This window comes from Pleurodeles waltl, chromosome 10 (assembly GCF_031143425.1).
Source record: "Pleurodeles waltl isolate 20211129_DDA chromosome 10, aPleWal1.hap1.20221129, whole genome shotgun sequence".
Classification (NCBI taxonomy): Eukaryota; Metazoa; Chordata; class Amphibia; order Caudata; family Salamandridae; genus Pleurodeles; species Pleurodeles waltl.
In genome coordinates this window covers 1,042,591,317-1,042,608,144 of record NC_090449.1, presented here as the reverse complement: position 1 = coordinate 1,042,608,144, position 16,828 = coordinate 1,042,591,317, and the positions used below count along the sequence as shown (strand labels likewise).

Below are 16,828 nucleotides of genomic sequence, written 5' to 3'. Positions count from 1 at the left end.
TTTGTCATCCATGTTGTAAAGAAGATAGAATTTGCCTATGTTATATACCTTATGTGATATCAATGCACCTGAGTTAGAGCTCGGTAGATGGGTTAGGGATATCCTGTCTGCCAAAAACATAATTCTATTATATTCTATGGGATTTAGATTTCGGCGTCCGACGAGTTCTAAATCAGGCCCTCCATGACTTACGGACAGCAGACCTGATTCAGAAAGATTGTCCTGTGAGTAGGTGTCACTTACTCATGGGCTATTTTTGGAACATGGCACATCCATTCACCAAGAGTGCTCTAAGAGAAAGTCACAGCAAAATCTTTGTGAATAGGGCCCAATTTATATAATACTGAAAACTATAGCATAAATACCCTTGCTCGTTCCGCTACATATCTATTCGTAAGCAACACAATGAGTGGTTAGGTTCTGGCTGAGCCTTTCCTGTGTAGAAGGATCCAGAGCTATGACAGCTAATGGGATTTGATTGGTGAAGATCAGATTTAATGTAAATCTTTGCTCCCTATGCATATGGAATCTCTTATGATCACAAAACCAGCCAGGTCGCTCAGTGTGTTAAGCACCGGCTGCTGACATATGGTGTAATGTGTTGTTCGTATGTTGGTTTCAAGGGACAACATGAAATTCTTTCATATTTCTGAGACTGAAACATTGAGTACCAGTAAAATACCAGAGAGTAAAACATGCAATTTCCAGTACCCAAAAGCAATAAAGAAGAGTGCTATTAAGGATTTTACAAAACACATTATTATTAAATGCGTCTATGTTTCTTGGCAGTAAGCTCTCTGTAGTGACCCATACTTAAGGTAAGGGGCAGATTTTTGAAAAGTTGCGCTGCCTCTAGTGCAGCGGCACTTTTTTTGCGCAACCTTAGGGCGCCCACTAATGCCACCATGTGTGCACCGTATTGAAATTACGGTGCACCATGGCGGTAGTCAGGAGGACTAGCGTCATAATTTTTCACAGTTGTCCAGCACTTTTCAGGATTAGCATCAAAAATTCTGACGCTTAGCCTGCAAAGCACCCAGGAGCCCATTGAAACCAACGGAAGCCTCCTTTTAGCGCCTGCTCTGAACAGGCGTTAATATTGCCAAACAAAATGGCGCCATTGTTTTGCCCACCCTGACGGGTGAATGCCCCCTTTGCATATATTATGTCTGGCGCAGGCATAATGTGTTGCAAAGGGTTACAAAGTGGCTCACTGAAAGCACTGCGCCACTTTGTAAATATGGTGCGGCGTTTTTGGCCTTTTAACGCCACATTAGCGTAAAAAAATTATGTTATGTAGTGTTAGAATGGCGCAAGGCCCTCTTAAATCTGGGCCTAAATGTCTCAATCAATAGACTTTTCAAGATTGCCCTATTGATTCTGAAGTTCCCAAAGTTTGCTCTCACTTCAATGAATTAGAAAACTCTGAACAGGTAATATGTTCCATTATTCAGAGATCCGTATCCTAATGTAGGGCCAGATGTAGGAAGCCTTTTGCATGTTACAAACTCCGAAAAACGCAGTTTGCGAGGCGCAAAAGGCCTTACGCGATGTAGAGTCACATTTTGCGAGTCGGTACCGACTCGCAAAATGTGATTCCGACTCGCAAATAGGAAGGGATGTTCCCTTCCTATTTGTGACCGCATTGCGATGTTGAGTTACTTTGTGACTGCGAAAGCGGTCGCAAACCAAGTCGCAGTTACCATCCACTTGAAGTGGATGGTAACTCATTCGCAAAAGGGAAGGGGTCCCTAACTCATTCGCAAAAGGGAAGGGGTCCCCATGGGACCCCTTCCCCTTTGTGAATGCCACAAAAAAGTATTTTTCAGAGCAGGCAGTGGTGCTATGGACCACTGCCTGCTCTGAAAAAAACGAAACTAAATGGTTTCGGTATTTTTTCTTTTTGCAGCTTGTTTTCCTTTAAGGAAACCGGGATGCAAAGAGAAAAAAAAAACTGCTTTATTTAAAAGCAGTCACGGACATGGTGGTCTGCTGTCTCCAGCATGCCACCATCCCTGTGAGTGCCTAGACTCGCTATGGGGTCGCAAACTGCGACCCACCTCATTAATATTCATGAGGTGGGTCTTTGCGACCCCATAGCGAGTCGCAAAAGGTGTCTGAGGCACCTTTCTGCATTTCATTTTGCGAGTTGCAAATTGCGAGTCGCTGGTACTCGCAATTTGCAACTCGCAAAATGAAACCTACCTACATCTGGCCCATAATGTTTTCTTCTTCTTTGCTCTGGGGGTCTTAGCATGTGTATACATTCTGTACTCATACTGCATATACACGGACTGTCAGCAAGCGTGCTGTGCCAGACACACCTTGTGCATCTGTGCTCCTGGGAATGAGTTCGCCTGACCTTCCAATGGATGCTGACAGTGGGAAACCGCTTTGTAACTCAGCATCTCTAGAATTTATCATCCTGTCATGGTTGCAATAGCAACCCAGACTTTAGTCCTTTTTACGGATGAATTTAGTAGTAATATGCTGGTTTGTCCTTTTTTTAAGAATGATTTCAATATTAGGTTATATAAAATGTCTGGATATAACGTGTGTGTAGTTTACACGGTTGTAATTGTATTCTGATGACTACATAGTTTGGCAACATTGTGGTTTGGTCATGCTGACAAAGGCACATTGTTGAATTCTAACGAGGCTTTAAAGCAGAGATAATTAACAAAGACATGTTTGATTTTCTCCAAAGCTATCAGGGTAGGTCAGGGGCTGTGAAGGCAGTAATTTAGCTGTGCCTTGCTGCAGTGCTGGCTGGTTTTACTGCTGCTGAGGAAGGATGCTGGTCCTCCTGTGCCAGGCTCTGCTGCTAAATGCTGCATTTTGACCAATTTTTGAGTTTCTCTGAATGAATGCTGCTTTGCTCGCTAGGCCCAATGAAGACTGATATTATTAGATTTCCCAGTTCTGCTTTCGGCTCCCATTATGTGCCTTCCATCAGAAAAAAATTGGAACATGAATTGCAACGTAATGGCCCTGGATCTCTACCTGAATGTGATTATATCGCTTGCTTGAGTGTTTTTAAAAAAAAACATATCATTTTCTAAGAATCACTTAAAACATTCTAGCTGGTGTAGAAAAGAGCAGCATGAGGGATGCTAGGCCTGAATCGACAAATCATTTCCAGGATGCTCAGGGTGGTCCAGGGAACATTATAGACCAGTGGTCCTCAACCTTTTGTCTTCTTGATATGTCTATAACTAAATTGCTACTTGTAATTAGAAGGGTATTGTGTCATGTAGAATGTGATGAGGTAATAGGGAAGGTTGCTGCTGTTTTAGAATGTTATGACTTGAAAACTAGGTAGTTGCCAGCGAGCCAGGAGATGTGTTGGACTTACTGGATGAATACTTATAAGTAAAGAAGATTGAACAATTCTCTGCGTGATGATTATCTAACAAGTTTTGACGACGAGGTATGAGGATTGTGGTGACAGCAGCCAGGTGTTGAAAGAAGCCCAAATTCAACCCAGGCAGCGGTCATCGAGAAAACAATCGTAAGTGCGTAGCACATATTTAGGCAGTGAGATTTTACTGTACCGGCCAACACATATTGCAGGCTCACCACTATAAGCACTTCTAGCTCTCAGTGTTGTTGAGGTGCACGCAGTTAAGCTACTTCAGGATTGGCATGACAACCATTGCAAGCATTTGAAAGAGATCAAAGCAAGGGTGAGCGGCACGGTTCAAATTATCGCGCGCTCATCAAAACAAAAGTGCAGCGTAACCACAAACAAGCGTGAACAGAACGAACACAAGTTAATAATAATTGGAATATTTCTTGCTATGATGTGAGTTGATATCATTTTGGAAGCCGACTTGCAGCTATATATTGTTGAGGAAGTGTACACCTGTATTTCAAGTCATTTGCTGCAGAAACGCTTGCACGTCAACACTTAGATTTCCTGTGAAAACAAAGTGATGAGAATGACCTGGAGTGGCCATTTTGGAGCGTTGGGCAACTTCTCATAATCATTACTAATGGTCACGCTGTTTGTTTGGAGTTATCTATTTCGGTAATAGGCACACCTGGTTGAAGATTTGTTTGGATCAATGTGCCTACACTAAATCTATTTGGTGGCAGGCCTACCTCATCATATTTCATTTGGTTACTTAGGGATATTTATGTAGTTCAGACTATGGGTTTTGGGACAATTAATTACCTTCTGAAACATAAATATTGCAATAGAGTGGTCAATAAGTTCTACCAAATTGAATTACAAGTTGGTACTTCTGGACACTAGTTAAAATATATGCATCACAGATATTTTCAGCAGCAGAACCCTCTATCAAGTGGCATGAATGGAAGGAGTACTTCTTGAATTACATGGAGACAATTGAAGATGAAGAATTAACACCAGTTAAAAAGAAGAACATTCTTTTACATTGTTTAGGACCCTAAGATCTTAATGTCTACAATTCTATTGAAGTTTCGACAGGCAGATGATTCTAATGTTTTCATGCATACATTATAGGATTTCCATAAATAGTATTCCACGTCAGTCTCCATTGCTATTGATAGATTTAATTTCTTTAGGAGGACGCAAGGAAAAATTGAAACTATTGAAGAGTATGTCTCAGATCTTAAAAAACGTACATTAACATGTAGATTTGGATCTTTACATGATGAATTCATACTAGATCAAATCATAATGCATGTAAACAATTAGCACATTCAAGAAAGGCTACGGGTACATGGAGAGTCTCAATTGAAAGAAGTTATTGCTTTAGTAAAAAAAGCTGAAATTTCAAATAAGTGTGCGAAGGCCATCATGAGTGATATAAAAGAATCTCAGATAGATGTTATTAGAAAAATTAAACATAACAGAAGGAGAGCTACACAAAAACATGACAACTTTAAAAAAGATAGGAATAATGTGAAATCACTGGAAAAACAGAACACCTTGCTAATAAAAAATGTCCTGTGAAAAATCAAATATGTGGTGAATGTGGCATTAAGGGGCATTTTGCTAAGGTATGTAGAAGAAGTAAGAAGGTTACCATGATCAATAATGACTCAGATTTAGAATCTGAAGCATTGGTGGGGGAAAATGATTCAGAGGAGCAGGAGTGTGTGTTGGATATCAATATTTTGAATGATGATAGAGAGGTATCAGAAACAAAAAAAAACCTTTGTGTCAAACACCTTAATGTACTATCCAAGAACAACCTATTTTGTAAACTATGTTTAGGAGGTGTAGAGATACTTGTTGTGGCTGATTCTGGTTCCCTGTATACAATAATCAATAGGAAGTTATGGAAAGAAAAAGTTGTAAGAGTTAAAGGTGCATCCTTGAGTCCGCCAGATGTCTCTCCTGAAACTTTTACGGGAAAATCCATACCCATGATTGGTTATAGAAAAGTTACTTTTGAATTTAAAGGGGGAAAAGCATTAGGTAAATTGTATGCGGCTGAAGAGGGTCTGGCTGTTCTTGGATGGATGAATCAAAGAGCATTAAACATCATTCTGGATCCTAATAGTGGTGAGTGAAAGCGAGAGGCATGGTACCAAATTAAAAATAACTTTTTCAGAAGTGTTGTCTGGGAAACTTGGTACTCTCAAAGGTAACTCCCAAAAAACTGTGTTAAAGAACAATGCTGTCCCTAAAGTAAACAAATCTAGAAATATACTTTGGGTACTGAGAGAAGAAGTTAAGAAGGAATTGAAAATGTTTTTAGAAAAAAGTATTATTGAGGAAGTAGAAGCAACTGAGTGGATTTCTCCTTTGGTGGTAGTCCTCAAGGCCAATGGAAAAGTCTGTTTGTGAATTGATTTGAGAGAATTGAATACTAACTTTGTGGTGGAAAAATGTCCTCTTCCTAAAATCAATGAAATGCTTGCTATGACCAAGGGTATGAAATGGTTCACGTCTACAGACTTATCATCAGTTAAAACTGCATGCTGATAGTAAAAATTGGACGGCATTTATGACTTCCCAGGGGTGTTATTATTATGTACATATGCCATTTATTCTTACCTCAGCAGCTGTTGTTTTTCAGAAATTAATGCATAAACCTTTCAAGGATATGGCAGGAGTAATTTATTTCCAAGATGATATTTTAATCCTGGGGGAGGATAAAAAACAACATGATACAAGAGTGGAGAATGTTTTGATCAAATTACGAGAGAGTGGGTTGAAAGCAGAATATTCAAAGTTCAAATTTGGTGTGCAAGTTTTAAATTACTTGGGGCATGAAATAACAGCAGAAGGGACTAAACCAAAAAAATAACTTATGTCAGCTATAAGAGATGCACTAGCACCGTGTAACAAAGATGAGTTGAGATAATTTCTTGGTTTAGCGGAATTCTATGCTAAATTTGTAAGGGATTTCTCAGAAAAAATATTTAATATGAGAATATTGTTAAAAGACAGGTGTAAATTTGTTTGGACAGAAATCGTACAGGAGGATTTTGAAAATATAAAGGGTAAAATATGCAAAGCAAAGACTTTATTTGGATTTGATCCTAATCTTCCTTGTGTATTAACTACAGATGCAAGTAATAAAGGTATTGGTGCTGTTTGAAGTCAAAAAAACTTTCAAGTCAAGAAGAATACAATAGCATTTGTTTCTAGGGCATTATCACCTGCAGCAAAAAGATATTCAGTTATAGAAAAGGTAAATCTTGTGATAGTTTGGGGACTGGAATATTTTAGAATTTTTTTGTGGGGTCTTAATGTAGAGGTCAGGTGTGATCATAAAACGTTATTAAAGTTATTGTCTACAGAAGGCCTACAAAAAGCTACACCTAGGATTGCAAAGATGTCCATGAGACTGTTGGACTTTAGGTATAAGTTGGTGTATTTACCTGGAGTAAAAACAAGATTGCAGACTGTTTGAGTAGGATCCCGGTGCCTCTTGAAGAGAATTTCGAAGATGGTGAAAAGATAAGTGTGACATGGGCAGGAAGTAAGGAATGTGATGCTATTGGTAGCAAAGATTGGATGGAGGCTAATTTACATTACCAAATGTTAACATCTTTAAGGAATTATATTCAGAATGGATAGCCAGAAAAAAATCAATTGATCCAGAATTGAGAAACCTTTTTGAGGAATTCAACGATTTATCTGTAACACAGAATGATATTTTAAGAGGTGATAAGATTCGTCCACTGAAAGAGTTAAGGTAATCCATTATTAAAATATGCCATGAGGGTCATTTAGATATTGTAAAAACAAAGAAGAAAATTAAGGAAATTTACCGGTGGCTGGGAATGGATGTAGAGATTGAAAGAACAGTTAGGCAATGTGACTTATGTATGAATGCAGACAAGTCTCTAGTTACTTTAAAATCAACGTTACACCCCATTCCATGCCCAAAAATGGCATAGGAATGATTGGTGTAGATATTATGGGACCTATTGTTGAGGAAAATAAACAATGGTATGTAATTGTGGCCATGGATTACTTTTCTAAATGGCCAGAGGTTAAATTTGTTAACAAGGCCAATGCTGGGAATGTTTTGTTGTTTTTAGATGAACTATTTCAAAGAGAAGGGCTACCGAAAAAGGTTATTACTGACAGTGGTGTACAATTTAAAAGTAAAGAAGTAGAGACTTTTTTTTAGATGGAATGGCATAGAACATAAAATAATTTCTGTTTATCGTCCTAGTGGGAATGGAGAAGTAGATAGATATAATTGTGTCATTAAGGACTCATTGCAATTGGCTAAGTATAAAAATCTAAATTGGAAGCCTAGCATTAAGAAAATGGTGTGGATGTATCGGACCACGCCAACCATCACTGGATACAGTCCATTTACTATCATGAGGGGAAGGGTTCGCTTCACTAAGGACAATCAGGGGTGGTTGCTTAACACTAGGTAAAAGGATTGGCCACCTTCTGAAGTAATGAAAAACATTCAGAAGGCACACAATGACTATACAGATTATATGGACAAAAAGAAGGGAGCTAAAGAGATTGATTTGAAGAAGGGTGAAGTGGTGCATGTCAAGTAGCCTGTTAAGTAAAGAATGGGACAGCAAATATTCGGAGCCAAGGGTTGCGGTTGAAGTTTACCTTAATTCTGTCAGGGCAAATGATGTACGTGTTTGGCACATGAGTCGTTTTGTAAAATGTAAAGATGGTAATAGAAAATTATTTGAAGATATAGGAAAGGAAAAGTATTTCTGGTTGGACTCTTGTCAAAGTATGCCGTTAACATGTCAACTAGGGTAGATACTAGGGCAAGTGAAGGATAGGAAAGTATAATTCAAGAAAATGTATCTACTTCAGAGGGAAGTCAAAGTCATGATAAGATAGGAGACACACATAATAGTAAATATAGTAGAGCCATCAAACGACCCATGTATTTGCAAGAGTATATAACAAATTAGTTCATTACAGTTAGCATGTTTTCTGATTTATGAAAATATGTAATTATGTATTTTTATGTTTTTTATTTTTCCATTTTATTAAGAGAGGAGATGTGTTATGTCTATAACTAAATTGTGACTTGTAATTAGAAGGTTATCATGTCATGTAGAATGTATTGTGGTAATAGCAAAGGTTGCTGCTGTTTTAGAAAGTTATGACTTGAATATAAAACAATCTAAACTTTAATTTCAATGGGAAAATAGGTAGGAGGTTTTATAAACTCACTTGAGGCCACCCATCGTCCATATTATGTTCTTTGTGATGTACTTGCACTGCTCCCACAAATCAATCTGAGGATACAAATTAAATTTTGAGCCTCCAATTTTAAATTCCTTCACATTTAAAGAAAGTGTTAAAATGTTCAGTTTTATATTTTGCTTCTATATTTAATTAGTTAAAACTGTTTAATTTTCTAAGCAGTCTTAGACCCATTGATGTGGTGCCACGCACCCCTCGGGGTCCCTGGACCACAGGTTCAGAACTGTAGACCAGCGACTGATGCTACATCCCAGGCCCCACCATGAAATCAAGCAACTTAAAGAGGTCATCTCGAGAATGATGTCACAAAGTATCTCAAACCAGAACTGACATCATCACACCATCTGTCTGGGATGCCACTTGCTGGTGATTGTTAGAAATGCAGGGCTGGGCAAAGAGAACTGTATTTTTCTCTATAATGGATGGCCCCTTTAAGTAAGCTTTACACAGGAGTGCACTTATTAAAGGTGAGAGGATACCAACATGACCTCAGAACTAACGCCTTGCATAGTAAAAAAAATAATTTGCTCCCATGGAGCAACCGCTGTGTAGATTCACAATTTGTATAGAGTTCACAAAATATTTCTGTCCTACACCTTTGTCGCTGCAAACGTCATAGTTTATCAAAAGCAGATCTGTAATCTTTTTGTGAGTTCTTGTGTAAATGTAGCAGAAGCACATTTAAGGTCTCATTTTGAGTTTGGTGGACGGGAAAGCTCATCTGCCAAAATCCTGACAGGGTGGCTGCCGCCTTCGAGTTACCAAGAGTTTCCCTCTAGGTCGGCGGGCCGAAACCTCAATTTCCACCCGCCGGACTAGTGGGAAACAGGATACAGCACTGTCTCTGGCTCGTAATCGAGCTGGAGGCAATGCTGTAGCCCACAGGGTGCACCAGCACCCTCTCAATGTTCACTAACTGCTTTGCAGACAGTGAACACTGCCATGGTGCTGGGCCGGAGGGCCTCTGCACTGCCCATGCCATGTGCATGGGCAGTGCAGCGGCTCCTTTGTGGCCCCTAAACCTGTTTTCCATCAGCCTTTTCATGGTGGTGTTACCGCCATCAAAAGGCTGGCAGAGAACAAGGTCATAATCTGAAGGGCAGCACTGTATGCAGCGCTGTCTTGGCGGATTACGATCTCTGCCACAGCCTGGCCGCTAGTGGTCATTGTGGCGGGTGACCTGCCAGGGTTTTAATGTGACAGTCGGACTGCCGCAACAGCCGCACTCCTGACCACCACCATGAGTGTGGTGGTCTGAAGACCGCCACACTCATGAAGCGGCCCTTAGTCATACATAAATGTGCAGCCCATGTGCAACAGGACTGGATATAATTTTAATTCTGCCCTTGACAAGAGTGAATCTCTGACCATATCCAGGGTGAGAATGTGCCCACCAAAGGTTTGTGAACATCCACTAACTTGCAACTTGCAACTTTATGGGTATTAACCTTCTAAGGAAGACATATCTGCCATGGAACAACCCAAGCTCGCTCTTGTGAGACTTATTTGCCCACACGTAATATTACTCCAGGGTGCTGAGTAAATGTGTATGTTGGGCAAATTCAAATTATTTAAATACAAACCATGAATTTAAACTGTTGATACAAACAATTTGCTCACTTTAGTGCAATAAATATGTGTACATGACTCTTTATATGGAGTTATAAGAGACTAAAAGGGACACCTGAAGTTTGAAAAAACAATTGGAACAGGGAATTTATAGCAAGGATTGGATTGAGAAACATTTCTTTTTGGTATACCTTCCTTCTATATGTCTTGTTGCGTGTATACCAGTCGTGGCTTGTGGGAGGGAGAAGGGGCAGCGCGGCAGGAGGGGAGGGAGCAACCAAAAAACAATAATAATAAAAAGCTTACCTTATTTGCTGCACTGTGCCACCTCCGAACCACTCCTCTTCTGCAGTGACAGGCTCAAGCTCCCAGCCTGCATCCAATCATACCGCTGCTTTCATGCTGCTCCCTGGCCTGTTCGCTCCGAGGCAGAGTGGGAGACTCTGCCTGCTCTCTCCAATGCAGCATTGTGTTGCCGGGTTGGACAGAGCCTACTGTGCATGTATGTGTGGCTGGCCCAAGACAGCCGGCCAAACATACATGTGCACTGTCCCTGTCACACCCGTGGCCCACCCCTTTTGCAGTAAAAACATAATAAACATTGTTTATTATGTTTTTACTGTAAAAGTTTTGCTCCTGCTGCTGCAGGCAGGGTATACTGGTGCATACTAAATAATAGAGCACATAGCCCTGAAAAAAATTACCCATGGTGCTCTGAAAAAATCTCAGTGGCAAATTATACTTAGCAAAGAAACAACTAAGTAAACACATAATGAAATCTTCCATTTCCTCTGTCTATGGCTGTGCTTGTCAACACACAGAGTAGTAAGATTTGGTTATGCTTTCAGAAAAGCTACAGAAAGTATATATGAATATTAGTTATAATTAGATACCATTAGACAATGTCAGTAGAAGGTATGTGAATTTGTGTTGGTTACCCAGAGACTATAACTGGATTTTACTATCTGGAAGCCCCATGGGCAGAAACTTAATTTTAAAAACATAACTTTCATGGTTGTTTCTGTTTACTGTCATGGGATAAAGATAAGTATAATTTCAATGCAAGATTTTGTAAGTTCTATCTTTTATTTAGTGCTGAAAACTACATCACATCCTGTGCCTCTTAAGGACCAGGAATTTTAATTGAGGTAGAGAAGCTCGCCATTTGCAGACAAGCTTGCCATTTCTAGTGGTTCTCATCACACCTTCAGCAGGACATCATCAGCCTGCTGACTAAGAAGTGTAAAAATGAAAAAACAAGGCAGCAGGTCTTTTCATTCTATGCACCAAGGATCTAGAACAGCATCCACCCATCCATCAGGACCACTTCAACCAACTCCAATTTAGGCAAGAGTTGAAGACTCAACTCTTTAAAGAACACCTCATCAAAATGCATCTACCATCCACATCCTCATCATCATAATGCATGAACCATCCCCAACTCAGCCTCCTCTCTTATTACTCACCAGCTTCAAGCTTACTTTTGACTGTATGCAGCTTTCTGTTGCTTTCTGACTAGTACTCTATAGCAGTGCTTAATTTTTGCTTGTTGTTTCTGGTGAAGAGCTCCAGCACTTATTTGTGAGGGCCGGAGCTTATTCTTCTGCCTCAAGCATTTGCTGTGAGCAAAAGACACGTATGGGAAAGACAGAGGAAGAGAAAAACGAAAAAGCGTCACAAAGGGAGAAAGCAGAAAGCTGCAAAAGTGAGCTGAAGAGGCAGGGAGTGGTTGTAAATGGATTAAAGAGGCCCAAGATTGCTTCAGGATTACGCTTCCTAAGTATTCCGTGTCCCCACATTTAATTGCAGGAGCCGCACGTTTAAGAAGAGGGCTTTGAGCACCGACACATTTTTATTTACAAATTCAGCACTGCTCTATAGAAATACCATATACATACATGTAGATTTACTAAGTGAGAATTAGATAAATATAGGAGTCTGTGATAATTAGTTGTAATTGTATGGAACCAGGGCCACGGGCATATTTCTGCGCTCTATTCCTATGTGATATACATATTAAGTCTGTTTCCTTCTATCTCTGAATCTGCTGTCTATTTATCATTCATGTGTAACTGCCCTGGTCTATAAATAAACTCGCATGGGCACCAATTCACCAAAAGACCAGGGCTTGCAGAATTAACATCATAAACTCTTTGACCCCTGGTGGCATCTCAGCCTAAAGCTTGGCTTCAGTCTTAGCTCATCGTTAGTTGCTACTGAGAGGCCAAGGAGAGGGCAGGGAGTGACAACTACAGTAGTAAATGTGACTAACTAATTTATCTTCTGCTTCCGCCAATGCCTTTATGGGCCTTCATGTTAACTTGTTATAAATGTGTTTTTGGGATCTGAAAACACTTTGCTTTTATGTTTTATAGGAACTGGGACATATCCCATGTGGACCCCATATGAAGACTCCGAGGAGATGGATCTTCAGCGCCGTCTTTAGAGGTAGGCGCATTAATATTTTGTTGAATTACAGACTTTGTGAGGCAGTACCTATCTCTAAAAGCAGGCCTCTATTTCCTTTTTGGTCCCATTGTAAGAGGAGGGCCCGGAATAGTGAAAGGCAAGCCAAGATTAGCAGACACTACTCCTTGCTACCCCTCATTGAGATCCAAAGAAGCAATGTGACGTACAGATTCATGATTTAAACAGCGGGTTCCCTTCCAGAGCTAATCTCACACTCTGGCGCACTCAGTAGATGCCCATCTCTGCCACGTTACCTATCTACTGTGAAATATTTGCCTTCCCTGAAGAGTCGATTGTGTCATGCACTTGGCTGCCCAATCATCCCTACTCTTGAGTAGAGATGAGGCACTGCTAGTTAGGAGTAGCAAAACCCGGATTAGGGCGACAGGTGTCACCTGTAGTGGGTTAAGTCTCCCACACTGCAGGTGATTCTGCCGCTCAACTCCAGTAGTCTCATTAGAATAATGAGAGCCCAAGCGACACCAGGAGATGCATCTAGGAATGCGATGCCAGCTAGGACGACAAAGCAAGCTTGGAGAAGACCTTTCCAAACCCAGAGGTACATGATCCCGGTCACATTGCATTTAAACCTCTGCTTTGTCCCATCATCATATGATGCTTTCAAGGAAATTAACTTCCAACTGATGATGCAATGGAGGACGATATCACATCTCTAGAACAATCTAGAACAACTACTATGTGGAGTTACGGCACAGTCTCAGACAACAGTTGTATCATCTTTGAAGAAGAGTGTAAGTCCACTTGCCAAGCTCTGCGTAAAGATGAAGACATGAGACCACGTGACCCTGCTCTGAAAAAGCTTGATTATCCCTGTGAAAAGAGAATAAAGTTCAAACCCTGTAAATTATGCACAAACCATTCAGTTCCACAGTACTCCAGTACACACAGACACGTGCCCCTCACAAGAACAACCCTTGACCCCTCAGATCTACCAGTTCTAGAGCAATCAATGAAACTAATCTCATTGACACACATCTGTTGAGGTATCTGAGGCAGTTCCTGAACTTTGATCTAGGAACGCTGCCCAATATGCTGACATGTGAGAAGAGCCTTTAAAATGGCACTTTACAGGGAGGACATCCCCACCTCTGATAGCCGGCTTATGTTATTTATTCAGTGAATTATAAAACTATGAACTTCTAAGAGATATCTTACATTTTTCAGAAGATGCTTATCCTAATAGAATGTTATCTTCTTATTAGCTCTCAGGTTCTTGGCATGTCTGCACTATGCTCTATCACTCTTATTTTGCATGTGCATGCCCATTCACTGATAGGACTGTGCTGTTCCCGATATAACACGTGTAAAATCACAAGCAAATGTAATTGTGAAAAATAGCACCACATTCAAGCCATGGACAGCGACACCCTTGTCTTTTTTGAGGGACCGAACCACATACAAATTCATCCACACTGGTTGTGGCAAACTCCAGTCTTATCCGTGGAGGTGTGATTGATCTCACATGTTCCAATTGTGCCTGAACGTGTTGGGACATCTGGTGATGGAAATGCCACATAGTGAGTGAAAGAAATCACAGAGTGTTGTATTATAAGAACAAGAATCTGAATGAATATATAAAAAAACCATTGCCAATGCCAATGGGTCTGGCTTTAAAAGAATGTTGTATGGTAAGGGAAGCATTATAATTAATTAGCATGGGCATAGAAATGAATTTGTGTGGAAGCAAAGAACCGTATCCTAAGATTGGAGAAGGTTGAAAGCTAAAGATTTATGGAGGTTAATGACTCTCTTCCTCACATCTGCTCTGCTTCCAGAGAAAAACCACACAAATTATCTAATTATCTTAGACACATTAATAGCATTGCAATGTCAAGTGTGTGCCCCTAAAAGGTTGAGCTAAGGCAGCTGGGTAAATAAAAAAACAATCACAGCTACATGGATGGCAAACACTGTTTTTATGGAAATGCACAACTTCTGACCAATCAAAAAATGTGCTCCTGATTCCTAATATGTGGGCGGAGCCAATGCCCCTCTCTAGTGATGCTTATCTAATTGTCTGGCAACAGCTGCACTGTCAAGCCAGACTATAAAAAACCCTGATAAAGTACTGTATACGAACCAAACAGCCTACCTTCTACTGCGATGGCTGATAATCTTGAACAAGATCAACTCCATCTCCTACAAGCAACCTCTCACCACATCTTCCACCACCACCATAGTGGAATATAGCCTCTGTATTATGCTAAGGGGACCCCCTGGAGCTCGGGCCCCGCTGCTCCCTCCCCCACAGGGGCTGCAGGGGCCTTTGTTATGCCACTGAGTTGTGTTCATGCATTTCTCTTCACAGAAATGCATCTCACTGCACCCCAATGTTTCCAGAGTAACCTATGAAGCCCTTCTTCTCCCCTGTACCTTACTCTCCTATTATGGCTGCTTATTTAGCAATGTTTCACCTTGTTTTATCAAGTACTCCAATGTCTTGTAGTTGGGTGAATTTCTGTAAATCTTATGTATGCTCCACAGCCTAGGATACATTTTCTTATGTCCCAAGAGGGACCAACCACATACATAGTTTGTGGCACGCTCGCCTGCACTGTTTGTAGACGTCTTTTGAAAATAATCTTTATTGGCTTTCATCAAGTATCAAGTTACATTTGCAACATTACTATTTTATACATTACATTTTTGACCAGGCATTCCAAGTAACATTGCCTAAATTAAATAATATATTAGAATCACAATGAGTTTTCTTCGCATCGGTGTGTCTTTCCATCCTTGAAGAACTTCTCATTTGACAATATAAAGTGAATATCTTTCCCTAGCGTCTGTGTTTGCCATAAGTCTTGATTTCAAGCCTTCCACAACATAACTATTTTTACAACAGGATCTAATAATTTGTTTGTGCCTTGGTTTGATGAGGGCTGGTGGGGCAGTGTGGTCATGGATTATCGACCCTACTTTGCAAGAACTTCAGTGTCATGCCTTGAGGAAAGGGGCTGCAGGTGAGACACAAGGTTCCCAGAGCAATGGCACTGACTACCTTTGTAGTCACATTATACACAACCCATCTACTGGTCTATTAATATAGACTCCATCACTAAGGGCAACCACACTAGAAAGGGCTGGTGCCTGTCTTGGATCACACAGTGATACCTGCCCTTCACAACCCAGCTTTTTCTCTCCATTCTGAGCCCCGACCTTCTGTCAGGAAAACCTAGCAGAACCATCATCCCCAGGTACACAACCTTTGTAAGATGCTTTTCCGTGACATGCTTCATCCTGTGTCACCTGGATGTCAGTGGTCCCCTATATTTGACTACATAGGGCATCCATTTGTTGCACACCGGAGACTGTGAGGGCAAAGAGACCTTTAGACATCCGATATAAGATTCCAGCTCATGGCCAGTCTTCCTCTGAAATGTGGGCAGAACAGTTTTACCTACACATCATTGCAAAGTGCAGGGGCTCATGCTGCATCCCCTTGCTTCCAGTGCTTAATTTGTAAAACAATAAGTGCCAGGACCCTCGTTAGGAGGGCACTGAGCTTGAACCACCCATTGGGCCTGCCAGCGCTGCCACAGTACCAATATATCTACTTACACACTCTTACAAGTGTGACACTTCAGACTATTCCAGGTCCCCAAAGCTATGAGTGGCTTGATCTTCAGGCATTCGTCATTTTTAATGCATAATCAGTTAATAAACAATTGTAGTTGTGCCAGTGATGTAGCGAAACTAGAGGGGAGCCCCCTAAACAGTACATGAAGCGGCCCCCTCTCCAGATTCACTCAGGAGGTTTCAGGCCTCTGTACTATGCTGATGGGCCCCACTGGAGCTCGGGCCCCCCTGCCCTGCAAGGGCTGCAGGGGCCTTTGTTATTCCACTGAGTTGTTCTCATCTCTAAGTTAGACAAACATCGCCACCATGTGGCAGACTGTCAAAAGTGCCGGCAAGTGCTGTTATCAAGCACCTGAAACCCCCAGCTCAAATTAAGCACTGCTTGCTTCTGTCTGTACCCCTTCTATGTGCTTGAGTGTTGCCTGCTCTAGACCAAATCTGTTCTTGAAACCTTGGACTCAGAATAAGGCACACACACAAGAAGTGATGATCCAGAGGGGGCTACAAACTGGCTTGATACAAGACTAGGCATGGTTACTTGAG

At 40.9% G+C, this 16,828-nt stretch overlaps 1 protein-coding gene across 2 annotated transcripts in view; it reads left to right on the top strand.

The window, feature by feature from the left end:
- LRRC3B (leucine rich repeat containing 3B) overlaps nucleotides 1–16,828 on the top strand; it is a 366,132-nt gene that overhangs the window by 157,590 nt on the left and 191,714 nt on the right. For both annotated transcript variants that reach the window (XM_069212022.1, XM_069212021.1), the window contains exon 2: nucleotides 12,592–12,664. The gene's annotated coding sequence lies outside the window, so the exon portion shown is untranslated. The remainder of the gene's footprint in view (nucleotides 1–12,591; nucleotides 12,665–16,828) is intronic.